General features: G+C 36.6%; 1 protein-coding gene across 18 annotated transcripts in view; it reads right to left on the reverse strand.

The window, feature by feature from the left end:
- NEK10 (NIMA related kinase 10) overlaps positions 1–14,383 on the reverse strand; it is a 315,567-nt gene that overhangs the window by 212,251 nt on the left and 88,933 nt on the right. The gene's annotated exons all lie outside the window — the stretch shown is intronic.

Genomic DNA, 14,383 nt, shown 5'->3' on the forward strand with positions numbered 1-14,383 from the left:
TAGTTTGATGTTCACAATATCACTTTTTAAGTGTACTAAATATGTATGGAATTTCACAGTAATGAATTTTAATAAAAAGTATTTGATTATCTATTCTAAAGTGTCTTTGACAGGTTGAAAATATTCTGGAGTACCTTTGACTTCAAAGTAATATTAATTCATGTTATTAATAATAATATCCATTTACAAAACAACAACTTTGAACTAGCACAAATTTAGCTGCTTACATATATTGTCTGTTTTAATACTCACAGTGCAATAGGAATTATTATAGTTAGTGCCTGTTAGTGCTTAAAGGCAAGGACTCTGGAACCAAACAGGCTCAGTTCAAATCCTGGCTTCATTATGTGCTACCTGAGTAACCCTGGGCAAGTTATTTAATCTCTCTTTGCAATAGTTTTCTTATCTGTAAAATAGTGATTGTAATAATATAGATAGTAGCGCTATAATATTAAAATCTGAATAAGTTAACATATGCAAGTGTAGTATAGCATAGTGATAATCAACTGATGTATATCGCTATTTAATCTTCACAACCACCCATTTTATATATGAAGAAACTGAGGCTCAAAGAGAATTAGTGCCTTGCTCAGGGTTTCTCAGGGAGAAATGAACAGAGTTAGACATGAATTTGATGTTGCTCAATTCTAAAGCCCCAAATTCTTATCAAAACAGAATACAATACTGCCAACAAAGAAAAATCAGGCCCAAACCATTTTATTTACAAATTCAACCAAACACTTAAGGGATAAATATCAGTTATGCATAAACTCTACCAGAAAATAGAAGAGGAGAGAACACTTCCTAACTCATTTTATGAAGTCAACATTACCCTGAACAAGTCCATACAAAGACATTACAAGAAAAGAAAAGCACAGAACAGTATTCCCCATGAGAATAGATACAAAAAATAAGTAAATCCAATCTAGGGATATATTAAAAAGGATAACACATAATAACCAAGTGGGGTTTATGCCAAAAATACAATGCTGATCCAACATTTAAAAATTAATCAATATAGTTCACCAGATCAGAACATTAGAGAAGGAAATCATACAAACATCTCAATAGTTGTATAAGAAGAATTTGAGAAAATTCAGTATCTATTCCTTTTAGCAAAGTGGAAAATAGACAGGCATTTCCTTAACCTGATAAAGGGCATCTATGAAAAACCTACTGCTAACTTTCTAGTTAATGTTAAAAGATTGAATGTCTTTCCCTTAAGATCAAAAAAACAAGGCTGGATGTTATCTTGACTTATGGTGACCATTTCACAGTATATAACAAATATCGAATCATTAAGTTACACAGCTGAAACTAATACAATGTTGTAGGTCAATTATATCTCAATTAAAGCAAAGAAAAATTAAAAAAAGATATAGCCATCTTGTTAATATATTGATAGATATTTTGAAGAGATTGTCATATAAGAACATTTTTAATGTGCCTTGATAACTGAATTTTTCAAATAAATCAGAAAACATTATTTTCTCTTTCCTTTCAAAAAAAAAAGAAAGAAAGAAAACATACTAATTACAATACCATCATAGGAACAAATATCTAGGAATAATATGACAAAGGACATGAAAGACCTATGCAGGGAAAATTATAAAATTTTGTTACAGAGTCATTAAAGAAGATTAAAATTAATGGAGAGAAAGTCCAAATTCATGGATTGGGATTTTCAATATTATATAGATTTCATTCTTCCTAAACTAATTTATGTAATTCCAATCATATGTCTTCATATTTTGGGCAGAACTTCACAAATTGAGTATAAAATTCATATAGAAATAGAAACTGCCAAGAGGAGCCATGGAGTTTAATATAAAAGAGGACGAAGTTTTCTATAGTATATTAAGAATTATTACAAGTCCATAGTAATTAAGACAAGGTAGTATAAACTCAAGGATACAAAGAGAAAAAGGCAAGGATGTCCACTCTTACCATTCCTATTCAAGATTGCACTACACATCCAAGTAAGTGCAATAATTGCATACAAATTTTTGTGCGAAGATAATTTTTTATTTCTCTTTGATAGATTCCTTGGAGTGGGATTACTGGATCCTATGATAAGTGTATGTTTAATTTCATAAAAAACTACCAAGCCAAAATAGTTTCCATTGTGTTCTCACCAGAAATGTATGAGAGTTCTAGTTGCTTCTGCCTCCTCACCAGCATTTTAAGTTATCAGGGGTTTTTTAATTAGCCATTTTAACTAGTATGTAGTGATAGCTCAGTATAGCTTTCATTTGCATTTCCCTAATGACTAATGGTGCTGAACATTTTTTATGTATTTATTTGCCATCTGTGTATCTTCTTTAATGAAGTGCTTGTTCAAAGTTTGGCCCATTTTGTCATGGGGTTGTTTGTTTTCTTATTACTGAGCTTTCTTATTATTTGTATTATTGATACTAATTCTTTGTCAGATAGATGATCTACAAATATTTTCTCCTTGTCTTCAACTTGTTTTTTCATCCTCTTAGTAATAACTTTCATAGAACAGAAATTTTAAACATTAACGAAGTTCAATGAATTAATTTATATATATATATTATGGTTTTTATGTTATAGTTTATTTTCATTTATTTATTTTACTCTGGCTGTGCTGGGTCTTCTTTTGGCAAGTGGGCCTCCCTAGTTGCAGCGTGTGGGCTTTCTAGTTGTGGTGTGTGGGCTCTAGAGCACGCAGGCTTAGTTGCAGTATGTGGGATCTTAGTTCCCCGACAAGGGATCGAACCTGGGCCGCCTGCATTGGGAGCACGGAGACTTAACCACTGGACCACGAGGGAAGTCCCTTGATGTTATAGTTAAGAAATATTTGCCTAGTCCAGGCTATTCTGCTGAAGAGGCCACATAGAGAAGAGGGGTCCTGGTGAATGAGAGGCCAAGTTCCAGACAAAAGCCAGAACTAATTGCCCACCATGTGAGTGAGCCTTCTTGGAAGTGGACACCCAGGCCAAGTCAAGGCTTCAGATGATGCAGCCCTGGCTGACAGCTTGACTGAAGCCTCATGAGAGACCTTGAGCCAGAATCATCCAGCTAAGCTGCTGCTGGATTCCTGCCCCTTGAAATGGTGAGAAAATAAATGTTTGTTGTCTTAAGCCACTAAGCTTTGTGGTAATTGGTTACACAATAATGGATAATTAATACAACCACTATCACCTAGTCCAGGACACCACGAACTCTCATCGAGGCTACTGAACTATACTTTCTAAGCAGACTCCCCACAGCCATCACTACCCTCCAAAACATAATTCTCCATACCAGAGTCACAATGATCTTTGAAAGACCTAAAGCAGATATCACTACCTAAAGGTTAAAATTCTTTAAAGGCTTCTGATAGATACTAAGAATAAAGACCAAACTACAAGGCCTAAAAGGCCATACATGATCTGGGTTTTCAGAACGGTCTTTCTTGACCATATTATCAAAAACTCATCCCTGGGCTTCTCTGGTGGCGCAGTGGTTGGGAGTCTGCCTGGCGATACAGGGGGCGCGGGTTCGTGCCCCGGTCGGGGAGGATCCCGCGTGCCGCGGAGTGGCTGGGCCCGTGGGCCGTCGCCGCTGGGCCTGCGCATCTGGGGCCTGTGTTCCGCAGTGGGGGAGGCCGCAGCAGTGAGAGGCACCCGTACCGCAAAACAAAAACAAAAACAAAAACAAACAAAAAAAACTCATCCCTTTCCTCAATACTCTCCTATTATATTTATTTAATTCTTACTATCTTTCAATCTGAAATTACTTTCTTTGTTTTTATTTACGTAATATTCATTTACGTATTGGGGTCTGTAATTCCTAACCAGAATGCAAGATTCATGAGAGCAAAGATTTTGTGTGGTTTATCACTGTAGACAGATGGAGATGTATCTTTCGATACATATATAGACATATATGCATATGTCTGAGTATATTTATCTATCTGTCCTCTCGATACAGTAGTACTACTGACAAATGAGAGGGCTAAGCTCTACAAGGTGTTTTTAAGAACTATGCAAAAGCTAGATGGCTTGCTATAACTTTTCCATTTCTCTATAGTGCAATGGAGAAAACTGGTAGAAATAGCATAGTGTTTCAATATTTTGGGGAGCTCACTATAATTTTGGCATACATAAACTTTGACCAACTTACTATCTAAAATAATACTTTGACTTTTAGTTCTAATGCTACATAGAAATTATCCTGTTTCTATAAAAATGCCACTGATTTTGAAAGGCAAAAAACCAAGGAGTGGCACTCACAATGACTCTACTCACTCCAGTTAATTGAGACAATGGCAGAAACTTGGACAGCTGTCTGCAAAATCACCGATGGTCAAGAAATACTCTTAAAGAGGAAAAAATCTAATATTGTTTGGCTATTTAGAAAATTCTGGTAGCAGCATTAATGTTTTTATTACTCTTTCCACATCTGTGACCATATTTGGAGTGGAGGAAAAGGTTTTATTTCAGAAAGTGTGGTCATAACAGCATTCATGTGCTAAAATAGAAATTTAAAAATGACAACAGAAAACATTTTATATATAGCACATATTAAAAAGGGTAAAAACCCTCTCCTTTGGTAGAACAAATGATACCAAAAATGTTAAAGACTGTAGAATCTTTATGCTACAGCCTGAAGCTGTCAACTTTCAGATGGAAAAGATGTGTGGTTGAGACCCTAGATTCTTGCTCTGTTGTTTCCTATCTGTGCAACATTGGTTACATCACTCACTACTCTGTGTTCTCAAAAAAATGGCCTATAAACTTACTTCTTGCAGGGGTTTCTCAAATAAAACTATGACAATGGATGAGAAGCATTTGGAAATACTGCACAGATATAAAGTGTTCCCATTCTTCTCCACATGAGCTTTCATCCATCACATGTCTGTCAGAAGCTCCCAAGTTCACAGCCAAGACAGAAAGCCCTAGTCTTTGTCTGGGGATTCACCCCTAGCCCTATGAAGCACCTGCCTCTTCACACCCCATCTGGGATATCCCAAACCGCAGATAACATCACATCTTCCCCACTGCCTAGCCTTGAAGTCTCTGACACGTCTCTCTTGCTCCTATACTTACTCACTCACCAGGTCTTATATCTGAATTTCCAATTGTTTCTGTGATCACAGTTTAAATATGCCAGTAGCCCAGGCCCTCTCTACTCCTGCAATAACTCAGGTGTACCTCATCAGAAAGCTTTTCCTTATAATCTATTCTACAAAGTATTTAACAGTGGGAAAATCTACCAACCCCTGCCTTCATCACAGTAGGTCCCCATTAAGTATCAGAAGGTCTCCTGATTACTATTCTTTATAAAGTTTCCAGCTGCCCTATCTGGCCTTCAAGATGGTACATGTACTCACTGATTCACTTATTTGTCCAACAAATATCCACTAAGTATATACTATGTTCCAGGTAACGGGCTAGGTACTAAAGATAAGATGGTAACCACATCAGAAACCATCCATATTGACACAACCCTTAGGACCAGTGGCAGAGATACACATTAAACCAAGAATCACACATATAAATGTAAATTTACAGTTAGGATAAGATCATTAAAGAACAGGTAGATATATGATATTATGAGAGGGTAATGTAAGGGACACAGCTGATCAGGAAAAGCTTCTGTGATAAAATGGTGGTTGAATGAATATATGAAGGAGGACAGGTGTTAACTAGGTAAGAAACCATCCATATTGACACAACCCTTAGGACCAACGGCAGAGATACACATTAAACCAAGAATCATACATATAAATGTAAATTTACAGTTAGGATAAGATCATTAAAGAACAGGTAGATATATGATATTATGAGAGGGTAATGTAAGGGACACAGCTGATCAGGAAAAGCTTCTGTGATAAAATGGTTGAATGAATATATGAAGGAGGGCAGGTGTTAACTAGGTAAGAAAAGAAAGAGGAGAAGAGACTTCCATGCTGAGGAAGCTACATATACAAAGGTCCTGTGATCAAGGGAGCATGGTCCACTGAGGAACTGAGAAAAAGCCAGGCTTGCCAGAGGGTAGAGAATCAGGGATAAAGGACTCTGCAGGCCATGCTCAGATGACTGACCTCTCTCATTATCAGCCAATCTAAATGTCCACTCCAACAAAGTATTGGCCTCACCCTTGTACCACACTTGATTATGAGCACCTGGGTGCCCTTAAGCCTGCCTTTTTCTTTGCCTGAAATGGCTTCCCTAAGGGAATACTATAAAGAGACTCGGTTAAAAGATGAACTCTAGAAGCAGACATGGTTCATCCCTGGCTCTGTCAACCAATTACTTGGGTGATTTAAGCAACTTTCCTAACCTCTCTAAACTTCTTCATTATCTGTAAAGATGGGAATGTGCTTGAGAGTATTGGATGAGATAAAGGATGTATAACTTTTATCTCATAGTAAATAATCAAGAGATGTAGTTATGGGCAGTTTCTCCTATCCTTCAAAGCATAGCTAAAATTTGTGTCATTTTAAAATGTCTTTCCTGAGCAAAATGAAAACAAGGAGTGACTCTGACAATTTTAGGAAGTGATAAGTTAAGATCCCCATAATACTTGGCAATGACAGAAGATTCTGCTTGAGCATAACTATACAAGAAACCAGAAGAAAGATGTCCACCTTGCAACCCCACTACATCCACTATTCTGCCCTTTCCTTCTGCTTCAGTAAATGCAGAGGTAACCTTCAACTTTCATAGCAATGGAATTATCAGTAACATCCTGTCAGTGTAGGGCTGCACAGGGGATGAGAAGTGTTTCCCAGAAAGATGCTCAGAAAGTTTTCCTCAGAAAATCCCTGTCCCACTGGCACATCTGCCTCTGTAGATCATGCAGATTTCTAATCCCTACCCCCAAAACTTCCCTCTGACCTTCCTCCAAATGAAGTACAGCTGATATTTACAATATTATTTCTAATTCAACAAGTGAAAGTCTAATCAAGTCTAAAATGGAATTCCCTAAAATCCAGAAAATAGTTAACAAAATGGCAATAAGAACATACCTATCCATAATTACTTTAAATGTAAATGGAATAAATGCTCCAATCAAAAGACATAGAATGGCTGAATGGAAACAAAAACAAGACTCACGTATATGCTGCCTATAACAGACTCACTTCAGACCTAAAGACACACACAGACTGAAAGTGAGGGGATATAAAAAGATATTCCATGCAAGTGGAAATGAAAAAAAAAAAGCAGAGGAAGCAATATTGATATTAGACAAAATAGACTTTAAAACAAAGATTTGTAACAAGAGACAAAGAAGGACATTACATAATGAGAAAAGGATCAATTCAACAAGAGAATATATACTTATGTATACATACATATATACATACCCAACATAGGAGCACCTAAATATATAAAGCATATATTAGCAGACATAAAGGTAGAAATTGACAGTAACACAATAATAATGGGGGACTTTAACACCCCACTTACATCAGTGGACAGATCATCCATACATAAAATCAGTAAGGTCTTAATGACACATTATACCAGCAATCTGGTATAGATTAGATATATTAATCTGTATATTAATAGATATATGCAAAACATTCCAACCAAAAAAAGCAGAATACACATTCTTTTCAAGTGCACATGGAATATTCTCCAGGATAGATCACGTGCTAGCCCACAAACCACGTCTCAATAAATTTAAGAAGACTGAAATCACATAATGCATCTTTTCTGACCACAATGGTATGAGACTAGACATCAACTACTAAAAAAGAAAAAAAAAACTGTAAAAAACACAAACACATGGAGTCCAAACAATATGCTACTAAACATCTAATGGGTCAGTGAAAAATATCAAAGAGAAAAAAAAAAAAACCTTGAGACAAATGAAAATGGAAACACAACAATCCAAAATCTATGAGATACAGCAAACACAGTTCTAAAAGCAATACAAGTCTGTCTCAGAAAATAAGAAAAACCCTAAAACAAAATCTAATCTTACACCTAAAAGCACTAGGAAAAACAACAACAAGTAAAACCCAAAGTTAGTAGAATGAAAAAAATATTACAGATCAGAGTGGAAATAAGTGAAATAGAGACTAAATACACAATACAAAAAAATCAATGAAATAAAGAGTTGGTTCTTTAAAAAGATAAACAAAATCGATAAACCTTTAGACAGACTCATCAAGAAAAAAGGGAGAGTGCCCAAATAAATAAAATCAGAAATGAAAGAGAAGTTACACCTGACACCACAGAAATAAAAGAACCATAAGAGATAACAATGAACAATTACATGTCAATAATATGGGTAACCTAAAAGAAATGGATAAATTTCTAGAAACATACAATCTCCCAAGACTAAACAAGAAATAGAAAATATGAACAGGCCAATTACCAGTAAGGAAATTGAATCAGTAATAATAATAATATAAAAAACTCTGAACAAACCAAATTCCAGGACCAGACAGCTTCACAGGTGAATTCTATAAAATATTTAAAGAAGAATTAACACCTATCCTTTCCAAATTATTCCAAAAAATTAAAGAGGAAAAAAATACTTCTGAACTCATTCTATAAGGCCGGAATCAACCTGATACCAAAATCAGACAAATACATCACACACACACACAATTTACAGGTCAGTATCACTGATAAATATAGATGCAAAAATTTTCAACAAAACATTAACAAACTGAAGTGAACAATACGTTAAAAGGATCATACACCATGATCAAGTGGGATTTATCCCAGGGATGCAAGGATGGTTCAACATCCACAAATCAATCAATATCATACACCACATTAACAAACTGAAAAATAAAAATCATATGATCATCTTAATAGACACAGAAAAAGCTTCTGACAAAATTCAACATCCACTTATGATAAAAACTCTCAACAAAGTGGGTACAGAGGGAACATACCTCAACATAATAAAGACCATATATAACCTTTATTTACTTTCATCATTTACTCAATGATGAAAAGTTGAAAGAATTTCCTCTAAGATCAGGAACAAGACAGGATGCCCAGTCTTGCCACTTTTATTCAACATAGCATTGGAACTCCTAGCTATATCAATCAGACAAGAAAAAGAAATAAAAGGAAGCCAAATTGGAAAGGCAGAAGTAAAACTCACTGTTTGCAGGTGACATGATACTATATATACAAAATCCTAAAGATGCTACCAAAACTATTAGAACTAATAAATGAATTGAGTAAAGTGGCAGAATACAAAATTAATATACAGAAGTCCATTGCATGCTTTACATTAACAACAAACTATCAGAAACAGAAATTAAGAAAACAATTCCATTTACAATTGCATCAAAAAAGAATAAAATACATAGGAATACACCTAACCAAAGACCTAAAAGACTTGTACTCAGAAAACTATAATACACTGCTGAAGAAAATTGAAGACGACACAAACAAATGGAAAGATACACCATGCTCATGTATTGGAAGAATTAATATTGCTAAAATGACCATATTACCCAAGGACATCTACAGAGTCAATCCAATCCCTGTCAAAATACCAAAGCCATTTTTCACAGAACTAGAACAAATAATTCTAATTTCTATGGAAATTAGACCCTGAATAGCCAAGGCATCTTGAGAAAAAAAGGACAAAGCTGGAGGTATCATGCTCCCTGGTTTCAAACTATCCTACAAAACTACAGCTATCAAAACAGTATGGTACTGACACAAAAACAAACACACAAGTGAATGAAACAGAATAGAGAGCCCAGAAATAAACTCATGCTTATGTGGTGAATTAATCTATGACAAAGGTAAGATTATAAAATGGAGCAAAGAAAGCCTCTTCAATAAATGGTGTTGGGAAAGCTGAACAGCTACATGCAAAAGAATCAAACTGGACTACTTTCTCACACCATGCAAAAAAATAAATTCAAGATGGATTAAAGACTTAAATGAAACCATAAATTTCCTCGGAGAAAACAGGCATTGTTTGGCATTGAAATTGGTCTTAGGATTTTTTTTATATGTCTCCTCAAACAAGGGAAATAAAAAAGCAAAGATAAACAAATTGAACTACATCAAACTAAAAATCTTTTGCACAGCTATAGGAGATACCAAGAAAATGAAAAGGCTGCCCACTGAATGGGAGAAGATATTTGCAAATGACATATAAATATATAAACAGCCATACAACTCAACATAAAAAAGAAAACTGATTAGAAAATGGGCAGAGGACCTGAACAGACATTTTTCCAAAGAAGACATACAGCTGGCCAACAGACACATGAAAAAATGCTCAATGTCACTAATCATCCGGGAAATGCTAACCCAAAACACAGTAAGATATCACCTCATACCTGTCAGAATGGCTATTATCAAAAAGACCACAAATAACAAATGTTGGATGTAGAGAAAAGGGAACCCTTGTATACTATTGATAGGATTGTAAATTAGTACTGCCACTATGGAAACAGTATGGAGGTTCCTCAAAAAATTAAGAATAGAACTACGATACAATCCAGCAATTTCACTTCTGAATATTACCCAAAGAAAACAAAAACACTAACTCAAAAATATATACGCACCCTTATGTTCACTGAAGCATTGTTTACAATAGCCAAGATATGAAAGCAACTTAAGTGCTCATCAAGAGATGAATGGATAAAGATGGTGTGATATATATATATATATATATATATATATATATATATATATATATATATATATATATATATATATATAAATACACACACACACACACACACAGTGGAATATTACTCAGCCTTAGAGGGCATTATGCTTAGTGAAGTAAGTCAGACAAAGACAAATACCATAGGATTGTACTTATATATGGAATCTAAAAATCAAAACAAACAAAACAAATGATAACAAACACATAGATAAAGAGAACAAATGTATATGGTCTGCCACTGTTTGTGGCATGATTCAAGAATCTAAAAGGCTCCAATGCCTTCATTACACTTAGGAGGGTGGGCAGACTGATCAGAAAATCAGATGTGTAGTACCATACATTGCTGAATTAGTCTCTGTAAAAACAGACACTCCCACCTACTCTCAATGCTGCTTCACAGAACACACTTCGGGAAATCTCCCAGAATAAAAATAATGTGTCCAGAGCACATCAGATTCTACTTCTTATATTAAACATTTTCTCAAAGAACTAAATTATATCCCAATATGCCCATATGAAAACACACACTAAAATAATCTCTACTTTATTATCTTTCATCTTTGGTGCTTTTATATGGACATATAAATCCAAAACTTCTGATTAACCCAACATTGGAAAGTCTTTATTTCTAAGTTTTTCCTAAAGTGGTAAAGATTTGGTGCCTCCATATTCTCTCACCCAGCCTATTGTCTCACCAGAAGAGACTAACCACCAGCGTTAGGAACTCACCCTGCTGTGACTTTCTCCCGATTACTATTCTCATCTTTTCCTCAATGCAACTGCTATTCAAATCTCAGAACTGCAGAATGACCCACTAATGGTCATAAAATCAATAATCTTAAAATTTTTTTAGAAGTTGGATTTGACTGAATTTGCTTCAATACTTCTTCATGGCAATATAAGGAAACTGTGGTGGACTTGACAGAAAACATTCTTGTTTTTTAGTAACATGAGGGCGACATGAGAGAAATACCAGAAATTCTGTGGCTACCCTTCCAACAACAGATGCTATGAGGGTATGCAATACAAGTGACTCAATATTCTGTAGACCTTTGAGAGCACTCAAGTTCTGTGTCAGCTCAACTCGTATAGACACTAAATCTGATTAATAGGAAATAAACCACAGAACAGGCTCAAAACAAGAAGTTAGGTCAAGAGACCTAACTAATTCATTTTTCCTCTAATGACACAGATTTCTCAGCCACAGTTGAGCCAACCAACAATAATTAAAATCCTCTAATCCTTTAGAAACACTTAAAATGCCAGGGATTCTTCAATATCAAGACAGGTCTAATTTGATTTCTCAAATTTTGGTGGCATTCAGAAAGTAAAATCTTTCCTTTAGATAACTTTGGGTTACACTGTTTGCTGAGATGATAGTGGGAACTGCTTGTATCTTTCCCCATTTATGGACCTGCTTTCCACCTTAATCCCCAATTCCTCTTGCATTAAAGCACTCTGCTTAGGCGATCTTGGCTATCATATCAAGATCTCAAAATTCATTCATTCACTTGTTCATTCATTCTTCTAACTATTTATTCAACAAATATTTATTAAATGCTTTGAGAGGAACAAAGTCAAGGAAATTGGTTTCCCTTACCTCAAGGAGGGATTGGCAATAAACCAATGTCTTATGTGCAGTGAGCGAGGCCAGGCCAGTGTACTAAGGAAGCCCAGACTCGGAACCTATTGGATGAGGACATCAAAGATGCCACCTGGAGGAGTGGCATTAGAAGTGAGTAGCAGCAGGGCATTCTGGACCGAGAGAGTAACACTTTGGAAGCCACAGAGCAATACAACCACAGACTGGTCTATTCAGGAAACAGAAATCTGTCCCATGAGTCCAGAGCAAAAGGCAAGGAGAGATCAGGAGGAAAGGGCCTTGGGTGCCCTAGGGAATCTAAACTCTATCTTAAATGTCATGGGGAGCTACTTGAAGAATTTTAACCAGGAAAAGGCTATAATCGCATTTCTAACTTAGCATGTTAGAAATCTCACACCTTAAATTTCCTCACCTAATTCTCTGTCAATGGTGTCACAATCTTCATAAACTCAGACTCTTTCTCAACTGTTGTCACACCTCATTAACTGGCTAGCAACCTTTTTAACTCTGGGTCCCAAATAACTGCTGAGTATAATCCTTCTGCCACATCCTTTTCTTCTGCTGCCATGGGTAAAACTTACACGTCTTTACGGAAAATTGCAAGAGCTTTAGCGGCAAATACCACAGACTAGCTCTCCAAAAGCCATTGACCACCCCCACCTCCCTTTCCCATCTCCAGCTGTACAGGCTGGGAGCTCACCTAGAGAGTCTCCCTTACAGTCAGGGGTGGTTGCATGAGTTCGCTTTGGCCAAAATAATGTAATAAGTCTAACAGGAATCCCTGTGAAAGACCCCTGTAAAAGATTTTCTTCTATGATAAAAGGAGTAGCTATTCAAAAAGAAGAATCTGATCTTTCACCCTAACTGCCACCCTGATTCCTGTCTTTGGATTTGGTAATAATGCCTGGAGCTCTGGCCAATCTGCTGAAGAAAATGGAGAGAAAGAACAGAAAAACCTAGATTGTATCTGACCTCCTTGAGCTGCTGAACCAGTCCTGGCACTGCTCACCTCCACTTCCTTTGTTATGAGATAACTACATGTCCTCGTGTATTAAACCATTGGCATCCTGGCTTTTTGCACCCAAATATATCCAAACCGATCCACCTCCTATACTGGGGATCTGTCTCCAGTTGTTCTCCACGGTGCCCCCTCACCTGCCATCACAATGATCTCTCCATCCCAAATCTGATCACATAGTTTTCAGTCTGAAATCTTGAAGCTAAATCTCTGAACAGATGTCAGAGTCCCAGCTCTCACCCACCAAAGCCTCTACTGAGCATCTTGCTAGCCCCTCGGCACGCTGTACTGATTTGGGTCTCTAATCCTTTGCATTTGCTGTACCCCTACCTGAAACGCTGTTACCTGTCCTGCCCAGCTCCTCACCAGAAGGCTCCCCCAGGCGGAATTAGTCACATTTTCTCCTGTGCGTGATAGTTGTGGAAGACTATATAACTGCTCACCCACATTCTTTCTGGGGGAGGAACATATCCTCACCCTGGTGAACTTGGCTGGCTTTGACCAATGAATTCTGAGCAGAAGTAATATCTGAAACTTCAGGGCAGAGCTTTGAGAGCTGAGGTATGGTTTGCCATGCTCTCTCTTCCCTACCTCTGATGTGGAAGCAGGTATGGAGGTCTTCAGCCAGCCTGATCTCTGAGCACAGCTCCCTTACTGACCTACAATGCTCATGTATTATGAACAAGACAGAGACCTTGCTGTTTTAAGCCATGGTGGACAGACTTTTTCTATAATGGGGCAGATGATAAATATTTAAGCTGTTGGGGCCATATATGGTAACTGCCATATATTCTTCCTTTTAACACCATTTAAAAATGTAAAACCCTCTTAACTAACAGGGCGTAAGAAGACAGGCCACAGCTGGATTTGTCCCACAGGCTGTAGTTTGCCACTGTTTTAAGCTGCTGAGACTTTCACATTACTTATTACTACAGCATAACATGTCCCATCCTAATATATTTTGCATAGACAATACTCTAGGCTTTATCATCCTGTAATACAACTATAAGCTCCATGAAGATAGTGATCATGTCTGGAATGCTTGCCTTGTTCACCACAGGATACGGCAGCTCAGAAAATAATTGCTGAGTGAAGAACTGAAAGTCCTTCCCGTAAGACTCAGGGGACAGAGACCATGGCTTTCA

This window comes from Stenella coeruleoalba (genome assembly GCF_951394435.1).
Source record: "Stenella coeruleoalba genome assembly, chromosome: 10".
Classification (NCBI taxonomy): Eukaryota; Metazoa; Chordata; class Mammalia; order Artiodactyla; family Delphinidae; genus Stenella; species Stenella coeruleoalba.